This window comes from Protopterus annectens, chromosome 2.part0 (assembly GCF_019279795.1).
Source record: "Protopterus annectens isolate FY-2018-M chromosome 2.part0, PAN1.0, whole genome shotgun sequence".
Taxonomy (NCBI): Eukaryota; Metazoa; Chordata; order Ceratodontiformes; family Protopteridae; genus Protopterus; species Protopterus annectens.
The window spans coordinates 642,483,875-642,499,825 of NC_056728.1; the positions used below are offsets into that span (position 1 = coordinate 642,483,875).

At 36.5% G+C, this 15,951-nt stretch overlaps 1 protein-coding gene across 2 annotated transcripts in view; it reads left to right on the forward strand.

Moving 5' to 3' along the window:
* Positions 1–1,139: 1,139 nt before the first annotated feature.
* TOPORS (TOP1 binding arginine/serine rich protein, E3 ubiquitin ligase) overlaps positions 1,140–15,951 on the forward strand; it is a 345,065-nt gene continuing 330,253 nt past the window's right edge. For both annotated transcript variants that reach the window (XM_044061004.1, XM_044061003.1), the window contains exon 1: positions 1,140–1,502. The gene's annotated coding sequence lies outside the window, so the exon portion shown is untranslated. The remainder of the gene's footprint in view (positions 1,503–15,951) is intronic.

Here is a 15,951-nt window from a genome sequence, read left to right on the forward strand (position 1 = left end):
TGAAAGAGAGGTGAGGAAGTGAGTACAGGCAGGATGGAGTGGGTGAAGAGTGTCAGGAGTGATTTGTGACAGAGATTACCAGTAAGAGTGAAAGGGAAGGTCTACAAGAGGGTAGTGAGACCAGCTATGTTATATGGGTTGGAGACAGTGGCATTGACAAAAAGGCAGGAGTCAGAGCTTGATGTGGCAGAGTTAAAGATGTTAAGATTTGCAATGGGTGTGACAAGGATGGACAGGATTAGGAATAAGTATATTAGAGAGTTAGCCCAGGTTGGAAGGTTTGGAGACAAAGCCAGAGAGGCAAGATTACGTTGGTTTGGGCATGTGCTGAGGAGGGATGCAGAGTATATTGGGAAAAAGATGCTAAGGATGAAGCTGCCAGGTAACAGGAAAAGAGGAAGGCCTAAGATAAGGTTTATGAATGTGGTGAGAGAGGACATGCAGGTGGTTGGTGTGACAGAGCAAGATGCAGAGGACAGGAAGAAATGGAAACAGTTGATCCGCTGTGGCGACCCCTAACAGGAGCAGCAGAAAGAAGAAGACTCTTTAAACTTCAGAAAATGTTTATTAGTTCACATTCTCTTGTTCTCAGTGTCTCTAGTAAGAGTACTAACATTTTAATAGTTCCAATGATTTGTTGAGCGCTATGCTGGATATAACGAGCTATTGATGGCATAACTCCTCACTTTCATTAGGATTATGCGATCCCCCGCTCAGAAACACAAGTTTGCAAATCGAAATCACAAAATTATGCAGAATAGGTTTTATTCATAAAGCCTTCCTTTAGATTTAGATCTTATGGAGATTTTTCACTCCATGCATTTTCAGCAAGTATCTAGTAACAATGTATTTTTCTGAACTAATTACAGTAGTCAGCATAACCAGCGCTCTATTAAAATTTTCCTCCTTTGTATGCTTACCGCATGGCGGTAAATGCGTACAACCGAACTATGTTTATGCTTATTCAAGTCTAGTGAAAAAATGGACATGTGCAGACTATTGGGTGGGATTTGTGCGGGCCTTTACTGCGCATGGAGGGACCTACTGTAAACAAAATGCCAAATAAATTTAAGTAAAATCGTATGACGTAACAATCATACCGCACTCTACGGGTAAAGCAAAACCAATATTCTCCCCTTACACCTCAGAGACTCAATGATTGTGGAGGACTGAATTAGTCATCCGCTATCCCAGAAGCCTCCCGTATGTTGTGGCACTTTGCTTGTCTCAGCTGCTGTTTATAGTGTGTATTGTATGAGTATGACAGAAAAGAGGAAAAGCACAGTAACTTTGAAATTATGTAACTAGGGTTGTAAATATTCGCCATTATCCAAACTCTGTAAGGATATTGTAACGAGTCGTGATAAACTTGGAGATTTATGTTCTTTTCACTATGGTATCATCGCGTGTGACATAGTGGCTGTGCTTTAGTTAAGAAAACCACTGCCTTTTTCCCTCGACCCTACACTGACTTCATCGAGAGACAAGATGGATCGGGAAATGTAAGTTAATACCGTGGCAAAACAGGCCTGTGTGTTATGTGCTTTTGTTTTTAGAGTAATGATTTGATGTACTACAGGTTTAGTATTCGGGCACTTTGCATTGCGGCAGTAGATACACATGTATTAGAAGTGTGGGACAGTTTATTTTATTGAAAATAAAACTGGGAGAAGCGTGCCATAGCATATAGGAGGAATATTGGTTGTCCTTGCATATAGTCGGTATAGCATTCTGTTGTGTCCCAGTTGGTCTGTTGCTTTGTTTATCTGGTAACGGAAGTGTGTTTTAAGATACCAGTATTGTGTGTATGTTAGTGTGTTTTCCTGTGAACATAGTTGTTAATATAAAGTAGCAGTTCTATATGATAAACAGAGTAAAGTGCGTTCCTGCAATCGTAGTGGTAGAAGTCCGGCTACAGTTAAGCCAGAAGTCCTTTGACGTAAGCTTCATAGTGGCATTTGTGTTTTTTAAACTCGCGTGATACTAATGATATTTAGCAGACCTTTTGGGTGTGGTAATTCGTAATTTAAGTGCCAGCAGTCCTCGGGGAAGCATTTGTCTGTTGTTACATTCTTTGTCCAGGTCACTGACTGCCGTTATGTACTCTTTCCTAGGTCTGTCATTTATGGTGACACATTTATTATGTTTCAGTTGTACGAACTCTGTTGAAAAGATAGTCCCTTCACGTAACCCATTTTAATTATGTCTAGTCTCTGTCACTTTAATAGAAAAATCTGTTAGACTTTCACCCATAACACTTTCTGACTTTATCCCTGTTTCAGGCATGAGGAATTTTAGGTTGGCGACTGCCAGTTATTTGTGCTGGTTGGCAGGACCGCATGGTGATTGTGCTTAGCCGTATGTTTTTTTAACACACATCTTTGCTATGTTATAAATAACTTAACAGTCATATATTCATATAAATGAAAAAAAAAACATATTGACATAATTTTTGTTGCAAGCATTATACATCACAAACCACATTGACATCATTGTATTTGCAAATATTCTACAACCCTTATAATCTTTCTGGTCATTGTCAGTCAAACATTACATAGCTTATTCAAATCCTGTCTTCTTTCAAACCTCATTCCTCTTCTGAATGTCCCACAATTCCCAATTTTTTCCTATTTAATTTGCTTCTACCCATTTCTGAAGATCTCAATTCCAGTTGTTTTATATTTCTGTTACTATACATACATACAAATATTTCAAGTATGGGTATTAATGCCCTTCTAGCTTGTCAATATATCAAAACACTTGTTCCCATAATAAGTCTCCAGGTTGTTCTTAAAAAATATCTAAACTGGTACTTGCTTTGATGTAATTTGGTAATCTGTTCCATGCATCAGCTACTCTGTCAGAGAACCAATTAATACACTTCTCGTTCCTATAGAATTTTCTACATAGGTTGTCTGATGATTCTCTAGTACTTTTTGATAACCCCAAACATTCTCAGAGGTAGTTATCCTTAAATACCCTATATACCTGAATAAGATCTTCTCTTAGATATATCTGTAAGAGATACTGTACAAGTTCAGATATTTTAGCCTTTCATAATAACTTAGATTTTCACATCCATGGATGCCCTTGGTATATTTCCGCTGTACTCCTTCTACGTTACTCATACTTGTCTTCTTATAGGGTTTCCATAGTGTTATTCCATACTCAAGTTTGGGTCTAATGTAGACAATGCTAACAAGCAATGACATCAGTATTTTTAATTTCCTAGACTTTATAAATCTTTTTATACAACCTATAGTTCTATTGCTATCATTAACCAATTGGTTGATATGATTAGAAAAACTCATAGCTGAATCTACCCATATACCCAGGTCCTTAAATGAGTCTACACTTTCAATCGCTGTGTGCTGTATTAAATATTCACCTTTCAGTTTATTTCTCCCAAATCTCATATGCTTAATTTTTGATGGGTTTATCAGCATATTATTCTCTTGTGCCCAAATGGTCAATTTAGTCTAGTTGATTTGCAGACATGCCTATCTGTAACACATTTAATCAGTTTACCCAATTTCAGGTCATCTGCATATAGACTGTAGAACACATCAGATGAAAAAGTTAGGTCTGAAAGATATAATCTAAAGAAGTAAGGGCCTAGGACAAAGCCCTGTGGAACAACCCTGGCTGTAACTGTGTATTCACTACTTCTCGTACAGTTGGTTTAGACTTTGATTTCCATTTTCTAGTAATTGCTTTTTTGGCAGCCACTATAATTAGGCTCAGCAAGGCTTTACCATGTCTAGGAAATTCCGATTCTGTATCATAGCTCAAAAAATAATTTCTTTGGTTACATCATTTGCTCACTCATGACAGAGCTGTCTGAAGGGAATCTTTAAAGTCTTCCAACTCATTACATTTCCAGAAAATGTTTCCAGTTATGTCTTTCTTCCTCATCACACCTCCAACACTTGCTGTCTACCTGAAGAAAAATTCTTTGGAGTCTGCTTGAGGTATAAAAATGTCTATGTAAACACTTCCTTTTTGCATATTTGGGAGATTTGCGTATATCACCCATTGTTTCTTTGTCAATTCCTTATCTAATCTCTCTTGCCAGTCCTTTCTAACCTCCTGTGATTGATTCTTATAGTTATTGTGCAACAGTTTTTAATGCCGTACCTTTTTTTAACAGTAGCTTCTGTTGTAGATTCTACTAAAAACTCTACCAGTGCTGGTCTTTCTCTTAGGGATCCCCCTATTTCTTTCTCTTTGCTTTTACCTTGATATCAATCCTTGATAGGGAATGCAATCTGTATTCTGCACTCAGATTTAATTTTGGGCCTCTTACCATTCTGTTACCTTTCCAGGACCGGAGTTCCGCTGTGGTGACCCCAAACAGCATTACAAGACCTTGGTTCTTCTGCCAGTTTTATCCAATAAATTCCAGCCCCCTATTGTCTGTATCCCTAATTGCAGTCATCCTATCAGCAGAAGCTCCTTTTTGCAGTCCTATGTTGGTTTAGTTCTTAGAATACATTCTGCTATTTTATGCGTATAATATTCTGCATGGTTATAGTTTTCCTTAAGGCTCTGCATTGAAAATCCCAGTCTGTCCTTGTTTCTTGAGCTCCTCCCTCCCCCTGTTTCTTCATTATCCATTTCCACTTTGAATTATAAGTTTCTGCTGTTGCCATGTATAGGAGCCTTAACCATGTAGTTCTGAAGTACTCCTTCAAATCGGGTAATCCCAAACCTCCTTGTTCATTTGGAAAAAGTATTTTATCTCACTTGGCAATTGCTATCTTCCCCTACCAATAAAATCTTTCAGCTCTTTATTAATTGCTGTCCACAAAGTCTCCTCGGTTGATAATATGTCTGACTTGTGTATAAAACTAAAGGGACTAAAAACATTTTAACTACTTAACTGCCACACCAGAATCCTTTTAATCCATACTCCTAAGTACTTCATTTTATCATGTCCCCATAATTATGGATATTGCTGAACCAATAAGTCTGTAGGTACATAATTTACAGCTATTGCTTTTATTTTAGCTTTATTACTTGTATTAAAATTGTATCCCAAAAAGATTTGAAACTGCCTCAAAATGTTTAATAACACTGAAATGTCCCTTTCTGATTTTATCAGGTATAAAAATAATAATGTCTACAAATAGAGTCAGCTTTTCTTGACTACCATATTAATTATATCCTTGGATTCCCGATTCTCTTTTTATTTTCTTTGTCAGTGGCTCTAAATATAGTGCAAATAACAAAGGGGAAAGAGGACTCCCCTGCCTGATTCCTCTGCTCAAACAGAAATTATTAGGGAAGAACCCACCCACTTTCATTTTTGCCTCCTATCCCTCATATATTCTCTTAATCAACCTTATAATTTTTATCAGGGAATGCAATGCTTCTACTGCCCTGCTCATACACTCCAGCTTACTCTGTCAAATGCTTTCTCTGCATCAACACCCGCCAACAACAATGGTATTTTCTTACATTCAGCTTCCCACTTGATCATCGCTGTTTTGTTAAAGTTGTCAAATGCTACAAGTTATTTTAACTGTAGTATTGCCTTTTATCCATGTAAATTAGGAGATGCATGGAACCATTTAAATGTAGCAGAAAGTGTTGGTTCTTGTGCATTTTCGTTATGCTCAGAATGCTTAGAAGGTCAATGAAGTAGGTGCAAAAAGCCATGTTGAAATGTACACCTAGCTGTACTAACATGACAACAAACTAGAGGATTACAAAATGTATTAAGACCAGTAATTTTAAAATCTTCAAAAATGTATGCAGGTAAGATAATTATAACAAATTAGACATAATACAAAAATGGTTAAAAATCAATACAGGTATATGACAAATTTAATATTTAGAGAAATTTTAGTTCTTCTGTGTGGAGACATGCGTGAATGGGCGTTCCTTCGTTGAAGGTTGTGCGTCAGGGCTGGCAACTCGGTACGTAAAAATCAACTGCCAGTCAGCGGACCGGAGTTCCGCTGTGGTGACCCCTAACCGGGAAAAGCCGAAAGACAACAACAGAGAAATTTTAGTTTGTAGATAAATTAAAGGTAAGTTAGTCTAGTGTGAATAGGAATTGGAATATGAAGTGATGGCGGGCAGGTTTTATGTTGTATTTAGAGAGAAAGTCAGGTAAGAGAATTGGATAGATTTAAGGAAGTGAGTGAAGGGAGGTTAAGGAAGTATAATGAATGAAAATATACCTGTTCACATTTAGGGATTTAGTTTATCCTGGATTTGAGCAAAGGTCAACATATAACAAGGATGTACAATGAACATTACAGAACCATAGAGGGTAAAGCATTCAAAACAACAAGTGCACATTTTATGAAATGTGCTGTCTGTAATAAGACACTGCATTTTAGTGAGTTTTTAAAGGTTGTGATGATCAGAGATAGTTGTGTAGTAGTTCTATAAATAGTGATCGCAATAAGAAAAATGGTTCCTTAACTGATTCGGGATATTTTTTCATTTTTAAGAGTAAACAGTGTTGTGAATATTGTGATCTCTAGTCTGCTTGGTCGATGAAGTGACCAATTTTAGTTGGTTCTAATTGAAAGGAAAGGAAGTCTTAAGCAGTTTACTCAAGAAGGTAAGTGGAACTGCATATTCAGGCTTTGGAATGATGACATTTCTGTGCTTCAAAGTGAAGATTTGCTTGTTAAGCTTATTGGCTGACATTAACTGGAATGTGACTTGGTTGATTGAACTGTAAACAAGATTATGAAAATATAAAGTGAGATCAAGAAAGCTGTGCTGTATTGGTAAGAATGTGCTGAGAAATTGTTGAATTTCCAGCAAATTGGAGAAATTAAGGTGGGGAAAAGAGGAAGATTTTTGTCTTGTATTAAAGATTACAGATTTTTTTTTGTACTGGCAGTGAGTTTAATTGGAAACAAATTGCAGATATTACAAAAGCGGTTCTAGAGCATATAAACCAAAGCAGCTTTTAGCTTCTCTTAGGAGTAATTGGTCATCCGAATAAAGGATGAGATGATGTTGATGGAGATCAGTGGGGAGATTGTTACTGAAAAGAGAGAAAATGATGGACTTGGGAATGGAGATTTAACGCGCACTTGGGTTTATAAGGATATTGGAGGAGTGTTTACATAGTTGAAATTGTTTGAGAAACTGTTGTTGAAAAGTGGGGAGAAGAGAGAGAGAGAGAGAGTGGCTAACCAGATCGAATGCTCTCAATGTCAGGAGACAAACTGCCTGCTATCTTTTGTTATATTGCTAAGTGTGTGTGTGTGTGTGTGTCTGTGAGAGCAAATAAACTTCCATCAATAACTTTGTTGAAGTCGACAACAAAAAGTGCAGCATTTTGTTGAACTGTTTGAATGCTACGTTGTTGGTCGCACTGTATTCAACAAATCACTGCAGGAGTTGGGTATATAGGTTCATAGGTAGGTACTAGGCTTTTGGCCCTAGGGCCTATATAAGCCTAGCCAAAGGTACCCTGGCTTTCGCCACCCAAGAAAATTATTTTCCTGTGCCACTGTCGAGCAGAGCCACAGAAGTGATCCCCGGGGTGAATTTCCTATCTCCCATCCAATCATCAAGATTTTTCTTGAAGAGTGCTAATGAGGAGCTTTGTTTGATATAGATAGGTGGTTTGTTCCAGAGTATGGGAAGTCTCTGGGACAGGAATCTATCCAGCATGTTCTGTTTATTGTGGTGACGAGGTTTAGGTCTCTAGAGCGTGTAGCTCGTAGGGATTGGGATTTCTTTAAGTGGAGCATGTCTAAAAGCTCTGGGTTTGACATAGCTTTGTGTGTTAGGCAGAAATCGCCTCTGAGTAGGCGATATGCAACGGAGTAAAGCTGCAGGTTTTTTGAGATGGTCTGCATAGGGCATCTCTTTCAGGCCGGTAATCCTCTTTGTGAGGTATTTCTGTTGCCTTTCCAGTTGTTGTAGATGTCTTGTGAGGTACATACCAAAAGGGGCATTGTACTCTATAATGGATCTAATGAGTGACGAGTAGAGGGGAACAATTACCTCTTTTTTTTTTTTTTTTTTTTCCTGGATGAGAAACCTTTTGTGATGAGGTGTGCCACATAGAAGAATTTCCTGACTACTGTGGCGATGTGATTATCAAAGGAGAGACTGCTGTCCACCTGTGTCCCAAGGTCTCTTATTACACTTTCGGTGTTAAGTAGACTACCACCTATGTGGTAGTTCATGGGTACTGAGTTTTTACCAAAAGGAATGCCAATGCACTTTTTAGCATTGAGCTTGAGGCCATGGCTTTGACACCAGGCATCTGTCTCAGCAAGGCCCTTTTGTAGGATGTCCACATCTTTTGGAGTTTTGATTATGGCTCCTAGTTTTGATTATGGCTCCTAGTTTGCAGTCATCTGCGAACTTCGTTAGCCAAAGACCTTCTGTGTTGGCCTGTACTTCAGAGAAGTAGATACCAAACAGGAGAGGACACAGGACTGAACCCTGTGGTACTCCACTTGTCACTGGTCTGAAGCTGGATTTGGAGTCTGCTACTTTCACAGAGTGGGTTCTGTCAGTGAGCCAGTTGGCAACCCATCTTGTGACATAGGGATTTATACCTAGTTTAGTGAGTTTATCTATAATTCCAGAGTGGGGGATGGTGGAAAGCCTTGGCGAGATTTAGATAGGCTGTATGAACCACCTTACCCTCATCTACGGCTTTGGTGACTGCTTCAAAGAAGATGTGATCTGCCTTTTACAAACCCGAACTGGGTGGGGTCCTGAGTTTGGTGATTACCAATGTCATTGTTTATAAGTTCCATGATGATACGCTCCATAGCCTTGCAGACCAGGCTCGTTAGGCTAATGGGGCGGTAGTTTCCGGGGTCTGTGCTGGCTCCCCATTTGTGGAGTGGGATAACTGTCGCTGTGCGCCATTCAGTGGGCACATAGCCTGAGGTGAGGCTATGATTGAACATGGTACTTAGGTGGGGTGCCAGTTTGTTCTGTAGTTCATGTAGAACACCGCCTGGGATGTCGCAGGTCCCATGAATGCTGTGTTCTTGGCTTTGGATAGTGTGTTTTTTACCTGTGCAGCCGTGATTACAGGAACTTTGCATTCTTCTGGTATAGAGATGGGCCCTTTAGGGGATGACAGAGGGGTAAAGTTAGCACTGAACCTATCTGCCAGGATGTTGTCAATATCCGTTGGTTCTGTATATTTAGTGCCATTGTGCTGTAACTCAGAGCTTGACATAGCTATAGAATGCTTTGTGGTTGTCTTTAGAGTCAGTGGCGATTTTGTTTTCCTAACTAGCTTTGGAGGATTTTATGAGGGATCTCAGCTTCTTACTGAAGCTGACCAGGGAGTTTCTCCAATCATGGGATTTTACTCTTTTTTTGCAAGAGTTTCTTTCTTCTGTTGTAGAGTTTGTTTATGGTAGGGGACCACCAGATTGGCTTCCTTTTTTTGGAGGATAGCATCTTGGTTCTCTTAGGGATTGCACGATCCATGCACTCATGTAAGTGCTTATAAAGCGCATTTGTGTAGGATTCAGCAGTCATACCTCTATTGTCCGTCAGCATGGGTGTCGTGAAGTTTGCCACTTCTGTCTTAAGAAGGGTGAAGCTGGCTTTGGAGAACTTATTTACTGTGGTTTCCCTAGTGGGGGAGGGATGCGGATGTCTAGGGTGATTAGCTTATGGTCAGATCTGACCAACGAGGAATTGACCTCTGGTGTGGAGCACCGGTTGCCCATGTTGGTAATAACCAGGTCTAGGATATTGCTGCCCCTGGTGGGGGTGTGGATAAGTTGATCCATGGCATTGGAATTTATGAATTCCAGAAAACGTTGAGCACAAGAGTTGGTACATGAGTAGTTTTCCCAGTTAATGGTAGGGTAGTTGAAATCGCCCATTATTAGGGTGTTAGGTTGTACCCTAATATTTCCCAGTGTATTAAGAAATGAGAAGTGGGAATCCTGGGGCATGGTGGGGGATCTGTAGCAAGCTACAATTTGGATTGCGGTCTTGCCCAGAGTTAGTTGCGCTTGGATAATCTCGGATGCATTATGCTGAGCAACTAGCCTGGAGGTGTGGATATCCTTAATGAATATGGACACGCCTCCACCTTTAGTGTTTCGGTCTAGGTTAGGTGGCCGAAAGGTGTGGTATGAATTATAGCCTGGTAATGCAGGGGTACTCTCTGGAGCCTTGAACCAGGTCTCTGTCACTGCACAGATGTCGATGTTCTCCATTTTAAGGAGTGCCTCGGGAGAGTGCATTTTGAGGTTTAGACTTCTAGCATTGAGTAGCAATACCCTGCTAACATGCTACTTTTGGGATTTAGGCTTCTGGCAGGGAGGGAAGTTTTAGGGTGAGGGTGTGGGAGTGGAGTAAAGATGGGGAGTGGTTAAGGAGTTTGGGTTTATGGAGCAAGAGGGAAGTCTTGGTTGGGGATCTAGGAATGCTTTGTGGTTTAGTAGGTCTAGACAGTGTGAGATGATATTTGGGAAGATCAGGGTAGTTGTGGGTTCAAGCACTTGGGGGATTGTAGGCTGTGTTTTTAGTTGCATTCAGTAGGTTAAGATTTGAAGTGTTCATTGATGTAAGGAAGTTCATTGTGGTGTGTGTGTGTGTGCGCCGCACCCCAGTTTTATATTTTTAATGTACTGTTTTGATTTTTTAGAGGGTATCTCATTTTCAATGTTTTTTCTATAGAAGCTGCACCTCCTTTTCCAGTTTTGTGATTGTGCAACTGTAGAAGCAAGGGAAAGGCCCAGAAATATTGAATCACTGCCGTTGTGCTATCAAATAATGCACTGGCAGTGAGTCAGTCCTGACCTCTAAATGTGTACTAACTTTTGTGGTCTCACAGTTGCAGAATCAAAGGAAAAGCTTAACCCTACCGTGCTCCCTTTAGTGTAGTTTATAATCTTTGTACAATCACAGAACACCAGATTAGTGCCTGTTATCGAGGGGTCAGTCTTTTGATTGTAGCATTTAACTGTGACTTGTAGACTGTCTAGTACAACTCCTTCCAAAGCTTGAGCAACAGTGTGAGCTTCAATAACATTTAGGTATTTCTGCTAAAGGTATGGTCAGTGACTTAAAATAGGGCTTTAGTGGTTTTTAAATCTAGGTCTGAATGCCAGATACTAGTTCTGTTCTAAGTTTTAAGACTTTTAAAATTACTTTTTCCTCTATACTAATAATACCGAAAGGGTGCCAAGAAGCAAGTGTTCGTATTATGATAGGTTGAAATCATTGGAATGTGTGATTGGTTTCTTTTCTAGGAGAATGGAATCTGAGCAGAATGAGAGATTTTATTGATAGAAGTAAAGGGATAGCAAGTGTTTAGTTTTTTTTTCTTCTCAAACTTGGGTCCAGTTGCGTTTCATTCACTGAGGCATAGTGACTGGGCAGCTATGGAATTTCAAAGTCTAAGACAATTGGGGGAATGTTTTGAAATGTAGTTGAATATGTGAGCTGTGATTTGTGAAGAGTTGAGCAAGTGCTTGGGGGGAGGAATGCCTTTTGGTGGGGGGAATTGTATTTGTTTTCCTCCAAAGAAGAGACTCCCGTTTTATTACAGTCATACAAAATAATTGTTTGATTTGCAGTTTGTCAATTAGTATCTTATTTTATTTTTTTTTTTTTTTTTGGTATTAAAACAATTTATAAAACAACTATTTGCATGTGTCCACAGCTGATCAATATATTGGTTATACAGATCAAGAACAATTAATATTTTTCAAGGAAGTTTTTAAAATATTAGTTTTCATCTTTTATAGTATGCTGTTCACTGCTGCAAACAATTTTTGCCATACTGATAAATTCAACACGGATGGGTAACTTTACTTTTCCAATTTTTAGTAATTACGTCTCTAGCTATAGTAAGAATAGACCAAAGAAGAGACAGTTGGGTTTTTGCAGTTATATCTGGGATCGGAGCACTAAATACAGAAATATTGCATTTATCTGACCATAGAGCTTAAGTTAGTAATTTCTCTCCAAAAAGGGGAGATGACTTCACATTCATACCATATGCGTCCAATCGGCTATTATTTCAGAGTCACATCTCCAGCATTTATTCTATTTGGTTTATACATAATTGTAATTCTGTTAGAGTGACAAAAGCTCTGTGTAAAAACATTTCCAAGTGAAAATTTTCCAGTATAATGAAGATGTGGTTTTATCTGTAGACTTTAATATTATTCTCTTGTATTCTTAAGAGAAGTCTTTATCGTTTAATTTTGAGGAGTAATTCCAGTAGAAATTGTCTAAATGTGTGAATTCCAACTTGAGAATTATTTTGTAAATGTTTGACAATTGTGATTTGTGATTTATTTTTCATTGTATTATTATTGATATTCATTAATAATTCCTGTAATTTGGGGGATGATTTCTTGCCTAAGTTATGTTTAACCAGTTCTCAGAATCTTTTTTTTTTTTTTTTTTTTTACTCAGATGATTTTTATTTTAAATTTACAATAAATGAAAACTTGTCACAGTTTATAATCAAGTTAGATACTTTATTAACTATATACAAATTTAAGTTAAATAGTACATGCTTCATGAGGAGGTTAGATCCATTTGCAAAGTATCAGTCAAAGTTAGAACTTTTTTCCAAGGGTTTTTAGTTAGTGGTCTAGGAAACATTCTTAATTCTTTAGTTTTTATTTCCATTAAGGCTGTCCTGTGCAATATACATATGAAATCTTCTTTGCTAGGAGCTGTGGTAGAATTCCATCTCTTTGTTATGCATTTCCTAGCTATAGCTAGTATAGTCCAAAGTAAATGAAGGTCAGTCTTATTTGAAGAATAAGCATTATCAGTTATATTCAGTAATAACAATGCCTTGGTCATGACAAAATTATCTGCATAAATCGCCTGCAAGAAATTAATACTTTCCCAAAAGGGTTTAATTTTTATACAGTCATAGAAAATGTGAGACCAATCAGCTTTATTATACTGTTGACATCTCCAGCATAACCCATTATTACAAAGATTGATTTTTGAAACTTTATCAGGGGTTAAAAAGGATCTGTGAAGGAATTTCCAGGTAAATATTCTCCAGTAATGAGAGCAAGAATTTAATTTTACTGAGAGAAGTAAATTAGATTTATTTTCTGAGGTTAATTGAATCCTATATCCTTTAGTAATAAATTGCCAATATGCTGGTTTAAGTTGTGTTTTGTAGCTTTTTATTAGATTATATAAATATGAAGTACCATTTTCCAGTTTCTTATTATATAAAATTTCAAACAGTCTGGATATAAGTTTTGGTGTATTTGAAAAAGAATTATTATTTATTATCCTACATAGATCCTTGGGAGTACGTGAATATATTCTGAAGCATTAACCATTCATGAGAATTCACTTTGTAAGTTGACATCATGTATTGTAAATCCAATACTTGCTGATTTTTTTTAGACAATATAACCAATAGATTAGATTTTTTCTGTTCCCAAGAGAAGAATATATCTCTCTGAATTCTATCTGGAAAGTTTTTAGTAATGCTGAAGGGAAATAATGTTGCAAACCAAAGCTTTAAATCCGTATTCTTGTTTATAAATTTCCTAAAATAGTCAAATGATTTATTTAAATTTGTCCTAGTTAGTTTAGTTATATTGTATTGAGACTTTAAGGCCAGCGAGTGCCATAATATATTGTCCTTGTCTAGAATAGTAGAATTTTTAAGCAAATTATTTTCATTTATTATTATAGTTGTATGTAACAGTTTCCAATTAGACATAAAATTCGGATCGATTCATTCAACCACAGTTTTAAGTAAAGTTGCTCTTGTATAAGACTCCATATCTGGGAAATGTATTCCTCCCTGGTCCCATTGTCTGATATGATGGGTATATGCAATTTTGTTTCTTTTAGGAAACCACAGAAATCTTAGCAAAATTGATGTTCTTTTCTTAAGGTGAGTTTTCCCAGGAATTAACAAAGTGGCTTGTACAAAATACAAAATTTTAGGGAGAAGAATCATTTTAATTAACTGTAGTCTATCTTCAAAAACTATAAATAACGTATTATATTTACCCACTAGGGAATCTATTGTAGCTGTGATCTTTCTATAATTAATATTCAATATATCTTTAATATTTTCACACAAGTCTATCCCCAAGTATTTTATTGTTGAGACATGTTCTCCTATGATATGATTCTTATCTATTTGAAAATCCTTTTTTTATTTAATAAGTATTTTGACTTTTGTTTATTAAATCGGAGTCCTGAGATCTTATGAAATTTATCAGACTATCTAATTCAACTAATGTTTCTTTTGAATTCAATAGTGTAAGAAGTATGTCATCAGCAAAGAGCATGATCTTGGAGTTATATTGACCAAATATATTTATTCCTTTTATCTTTGGATTGTTTCGTATTAATATTGCCAATAGTTCTATAGCTAATGCAAATAAAATGGGTGACATAGGGCATCCTTGTTTAGTACCTCTCGTAACTTGTATAGTCTCTGAAGTAAAGGGTCCTAATTTAACATAAGTTGAATTGTTTTCATAAACCTTTTTAATAAATGAAATGAAGGAGATGGGAAATTTATAAGCTTTTAAGATTTTAATTAAATAATTCCAGTTCAAGAAATCAAAAGCTTTCTCAACATCTCGTCCAATTATTAATGTTTCTATATTTTCTTTGTTTAAATCAGTGCCAGTATTCTTTTTATGTTATCATGTGGATGTCTATTTTGAATAAACCCAGTTTGGTCATAGTTGATAATTTCATTCATATGATTTTTTATTTTTTAACCAATATAGACATAAATATTTTATAATCCTTATTTAATAATGAAATTGGCCTATATGAGCTGCATTGACTATCATCCGTGTTTTCTTTTAAAATGGGTATGATTAAGGAGCATCTCCACGAAGGAGGAATTAATGCATGAGTTTGAATTTCAATACATGTTTTATGTAGCAATGAAGTTATATTTTTGGGGAATAATTTGTAAATTTCTGTGATTAAACCATCCATTCTGGGAGATTTACTAGTTTTACTATCTTTTGATTGTATCTATGACTTTGTGCGTATTGGATTTTTGTAATTCATTTTGTAAACTTTCAGGGATTTGGTTTAATATTTGAAATCACAGTTTCTAAAAGGGGATATTCTGGTAAATTATTGTTGTTTTTAAAATGATTTTTGAAATGATACTTGAAAGCATCTAGTATATCTCCTATTTCCGAAACTTTCTTGCCTTTTTCTTCATGTAGTATATTAACAATAGTATTAGCTTTAGATTGCATTTTAACTTTAACAGATAAGTTATGTAAGTGTTTTGGAGAGCTGGCATAAGAATTTATTTTTAATCTCTCCATGGCTAAATTAGTTTTGTGATTTAAGATTTCAGTGTATCTTTTATGTAAGTCTTCTATTGTCTTTTTATTCTCTAGTAATTTAGGATATGTTTTAGATTTAAATAATGTGAGATTCCTTTGTAGTTCTTGAAGTTCTGATTCCCATTCCTTGATTTTATTTTTATACCAAGCAATTGTTTTTTCCATAGATATAAGCTTTTAATGAATCCCATACCATTACTGTATTCACTTCCGAGTTTTAGTTTACATCTACAAAGAAATTAAGTTCATTCACTAACCATTGCTTAAATTCTTTATTTTTTATAATGTATGCAGGAATTGTAGTAAGAAAAGCAAGTGGTTTAACATTTATTTGCACTTTTAGAACTAGAGAATTATGATCTGAGAGGGAGCAAGGAATTATTGTAAAATAATTTTTGTTTGAAGATCCTGGGAAATGTTTATCTTATCAATTCGGGTTTGGGTACCATATCTATAATCTTGATGGGAGAATACCAAGGAATTACTATCTATAACATTAAAGGTATCTTTTAATTTTAAAGATTCAGTCCATTTTTTTAGTAATTTTGCAGTGGCTGTTAAATGTGGAGATTTTTTATTAGTAGTTTCAGACGTATCTGTAATACTATTAAAGCCCCCCCCCCCATTATTAAATTACCTTTAAATATGCTTGTAA